Raw genomic sequence first — 5,000 nt, 5'->3', positions numbered from 1 at the left:
TTAACCACTGTCCTGTCGGACACCACGGTGCGCTGGAGGGGGGGGGGGGTTAACCACTGTCCTGTCGGACACCACGTACGCTGGAGGGTGGGGGGGTTAACCACTGTCCTGGAGGGGGGTTTAGGGGACACCACGATGCAGCTGGAGGGGGAGGGTTAACCACTGTCCTGTCGGACACCACGGCACGCTGGAGGGGGGGTTAACCACTGTCCTGTCGGACACCACGGTACGCTTGAGGTGTTAACCACTGTCCTGGAGGGGGTTAACCACCGTCCTGAGGGGGGTTAACCACCGTCCTGAGGGGGGTTAACCACTGTCCTGTCGGACACCACGGTACACCGGAGGGGGGGTTAACCACTGTCCTGTCGGACACCACGGCACACTGGAGGGGGGGTTAACCACTGTCCTGGAGGGGGTGGGGGGGGTTAAACCACTGTCCTGGGAGGGGGAAGGGAATACCGTCCTGGAGTGGGGTTATAAACCACTGTCCTGTGGCCTGGGACATCATCACTGGCATGTCCTGGAGGGGGTTAACCACTGTCCTGGAGGGGGGTTAACCACTGTCCTGTCAGACACCACGGTACGCTGGAGGGGAGGGTTATCCACTGTCCTGGAGGGGGTTAACCACTGTCCTGTCAGACACCACGGTATGCTGGAGGGGGGTTAACCACTGTCCTGGAGGGGGATGGGTTTAACCACTGTCCTGTCAGGCACCACGGTACGCTGGAGGGGGGGTTATCCACTGTCCTGGAGGGGGTTTAACCACTGTCCTGGAGGGGGGAGGGGGTTAGCCACTGTCCTGGAGGGGTTAACCAATGTCCTGGAGGGGGTTAACCATTGTCCTGGAGGGGGAGGGAGGGGGTTAACCACTGTCCTGGAGGGGTGGTTAACCACTGTCCTGTCAGACACCACGGTATGCTGGAGGGGGGTTAACCACTGTCCTGTCAGACACCACGGTACGCTGGAGGGGGTTAACCACTCTCCTTTCGGACACCACGGTATGCTGGAGGGGTAACCACTAGGGAGAGGTTATTTACTTTCCTGGAGGGGTGGTTAACCACTAGGGAGAGAGGTTATTTACTGTCCTGGAGGGGTAACCACTAGGGAGAGAGGTTATTTACTGTCCTGGAGGGGGTAACCACAAGGGAGAGAGGTTATTTACTGTCCTGGAGGGGGTAACCACTAGGGAGAGAGGTTATTTACTGTCCTGGAGGGGGTAACTACTAGGAGAGAGGTTATTTACTGTCCTGGAGGGGGTAACCACTAGGGAGAGAGGTTATTCACTGTCCTGGAGGGGGGTAACCACTAGGGAGAGAGGTTATTTACTGTCCTGGAGGGGGGTAACCACTAGGGAGAGAGGTTATTACTGTCCTGGAGGGAGGTAACCACTAGGGAGAGAGGTTATTCACTGTCCTGGAGGGGTAACCACTAGGGAGAGAGGTTATTTACTGTCCTGGAGGGGGGTAACCACTAGGGAGAGAGGTTATTCACTGTCCTGGAGGGGGGTAACCACTAGGGAGAGAGGTTATTTACTGTCCTGGAGGGGGTAACCACAAGGGAGAGAGGTTATTTACTGTCCTGGAGGGGTATTTACTGTCCTGGAGGGGGTAACCACTAGGGAGAGGTTATTTACTGTCCTGGAGGGGGGTAACCACTAGGGAGAGAGGTTATTTACTGTCCTGGAGGAGGTAACCACTAGGGAGGAGGTTATTTACTGTCCTGGAGGAGTTAACCACTAGGGAGAGAGGTTATTTACTGTCCTGGAGGGAGGTAACCACTAGGGAGAGAGGTTATTTACTGTCCTGGAGGGAGTTAACCACTAGGGAGAGAGGTTATTTACTGTCCTGGAGGGAGTTAACCACTAGGGAGAGAGGTTATTCACTGTCCTGGAGGGGGTAACCACTAGGGAGAGAGGTTATTTACTGTCCTGGAGGAGGTAACCACTAGGAGAGAGGTTATTTACTGTCCTGGAGGAGTTAACCACTAGGGAGAGAAGTTATTCACTGTCCTGGAGGGGGGGTAACCACTAGGGAGAGAGGTTATCACTATGTGTGTTTTTCAGGATGGTGTATAAATGGTTTCATTGGTCTATAAGCTGAGCTATGCTGTGGGAGTGATTGGATACCTGGGTCATCATGGTCACACCTGTTCGGTCTAATGTCTTCTTCAGGTGAGTGCTAGAGCATCACGAGACTATTCCTGACTGATTTAAAGCTTTTTGGGCTGCTTGCCCGTTAAAGAAAGAAATTAATTTAAAACGAACTCACCGATTTTCGGGTGTCAAGATTTTTTAGATTAACATTAAATGCGCTGTTATGTGGATTGAATGCTGTAATAACACAGACTAAACCAGGCCCTCACTGACCATTTACTACTGATCACTTATAAACCATCAGTTATTCACATTACTTTAATAAAATGACTATTTTTTAGCAGTTCTTCAAAGCAAATACAGCTTTTGACCTCTGAATACCTGTACTATCAATCTCTTAGATTATGTATTTTCAGGTAGCGATGTTGCTAGGCAAATAGCTGCTCTCTGTATCACCTCAGGATCTCACCTCAGACCGGACAAGTAGCTGCTAATGGGATTATGGTCGTTGTAGTTAATGACCATGACTTCTGCGCTATACTATGTAGAATATTGGCCTGTTGGAAACTACAACTCCCTACTACATCCCACACTTCAGGCTGGGATGTGGTTTATCTCAGAGAAACTACAACTCCCTATTACATCACACATCAGGCTGATGTGGTTTATCTCTAGAGAAACTATAACCCCTATTACATCACACACTTCAGGCCGATGTGGTTTATCTCTAGAGAAACTACAACTCCCTACTACATCACACACTTCAGGCTGGATGGCTTATCTCTAGAGAAACTACAACTCCCTACTACATCACACACTTCAGGCTGGATGTGTTTATCTCTAGAGAAACTACAACCCCTACTACATCACACACTTCAGGCTGATGTGGCTTATCTCTAGAGAAACTACAACTCCCTACTACATCCCACACTTCAGGCTGGATGTGGTTTATCTCTAGAGAAACTACAACTCCCTACTACATCACACACTTCAGGCTGGATGTGGTTTATCTCTAGAGAAACTACAACTCCCTACTACATCACACACTTCAGGCTGGATGTGGTTTATCTCTAGAGAAACTACAACTCCCTACTACATCACACACTTCAGGCTGGATGTGGTTTATCTCTAGAGAAACTACAACTCCCTACTACATCACACACTTCAGGCTGGATGTGGTTTATCTCTAGAGAAACTACAACTCCCTACTACATCACACACTTCAGGCTGGATGTGGTTTATCTCTAGAGAAACTACAACTCCCTACTACATCACACACTTCAGGCTGGATGTGGTTTATCTCTAGAGAAACTACAACTCCCTACTACATCACACACTTCAGGCTGGATGTGGTTTATCTCTAGAGAAACTACAACTCCCTACTACATCACACACTTCAGGCTGGATGTGGTTTATCTCTAGAGAAACTACAACTCCCTACTACATCACACACTTCAGGCTGGATGTGGTTTATCTCTAGAGAAACTACAACTCCCTACTACATCCCACACTTCAGGCTGGATGTGGTTTATCTCTAGAGAAACTACAACTCCCTACTACATCACACACTTCAGGCTGGATGTGGTTTATCTCTAGAGAAACTACAACTCCCTACTACATCCCACACTTCAGGCTGGATGTGGTTTATCTCTAGAGAAACTACAACTCCCTATTACATCACACACTTCAGGCTGGATGTGGTTTATCTCTAGAGAAACTACAACTCCCTACTACATCCCACACTTCAGGCTGGATGTGGTTTATCTCTAGAGAAACTACAACTCCCTACTACATCCCACACTTCAGGCTGGATGTGGTTTATCTCTAGAGAAACTACAACTCCCTACTACATCCCACACTTCAGGCTGGATGTGGTTTATCTCTAGAGAAACTACAACTCCCTATTACATCACACACTTCAGGCTGGATGTGGTTTATCTCTAGAGAAACTACAACTCCCTACTACATCCCACACTTCAGGCTGGATGTGGTTTATCTCTAGAGAAACTACAACTCCCTACTACATCACACACTTCAGGCTGGATGTGGTTTATCTCTAGAGAAACTACAACTCCCTACTACATCACACACTTCAGGCTGGATGTGGTTTATCTCTAGAGAAACTACAACTCCCTACTACATCACACACTTCAGGCTGGATGTGAGCTCACAGAAAACAACCTAATTCAAGTCATTGAACCCGATGTCGGTCAATTTAGTTGTTTAAAAAACAAAAAAATAACTGACATTTCGGTTTAATCGCTCAGCACTAACATACAAAAACACACACGCACAGAGAGAGACACACACACACACACACACACACACTTGATTTGGCGTGTATCCGAAACAGCACCTGACCCACCCTATTCCCTAAATAGTGACTAGAGCCCTATGGGGGGCATTTTGGATCAAAACCTATTAACGTTGTGATGTGTTGTAGGATCAAGGCTGAGGGCTCTATGGATGTGTTATTGGGATCAAGGCTGAGGGCTCTATGGATGTGTTGTAGGATCAAGGCTGAGGGCTCTATGGATGTGTTGTAGGATCAAGGCTGAGGGCTCTATGGATGTGTTGTAGGATCAAGGCTGAGGGCTCTATGGATGTGTTGTAGGATCAAGGCTGAGGAGTCCATGGATGTGTTGTGTTGTAGGATCAAGGTTGAGAGCTCTATGGATGATGTGTTGTAGGATCAAGGCTGAGGGCTCCATGGATGTGTTGTAGGATCAAGGCTGAGGGCTCCATGGATGTGTTATTGGGATCAAGGCTGAGGACTCCATGGATGTTGTGTTGTAGGATCAAGGCTGAGGACTCCATGGATGTGTTGTGTTGTTGGATCAAGGCTGAGGACTCTATGGATGTGTTGTAGGATCAAGGCTGAGGGCTCTATGGATGTGTTGTGTTGTTG

The 5,000-nt window shown here is 48.3% G+C and overlaps 1 pseudogene; it reads left to right on the top strand.

The window, feature by feature from the left end:
- The window catches only part of LOC124029429, a 4,702-nt pseudogene extending 2,564 nt beyond the window's left edge, over positions 1–2,138 (top strand).
- Positions 2,139–5,000: the final 2,862 nt, after the last annotated feature.

This window comes from Oncorhynchus gorbuscha, unplaced genomic scaffold, assembly GCF_021184085.1.
Source record: "Oncorhynchus gorbuscha isolate QuinsamMale2020 ecotype Even-year unplaced genomic scaffold, OgorEven_v1.0 Un_scaffold_6352, whole genome shotgun sequence".
NCBI classification, from domain to species: Eukaryota; Metazoa; Chordata; class Actinopteri; order Salmoniformes; family Salmonidae; genus Oncorhynchus; species Oncorhynchus gorbuscha.
Note: the sequence above shows the minus strand (reverse complement) of the source record. Positions and strands in the feature narration are given on the sequence as shown.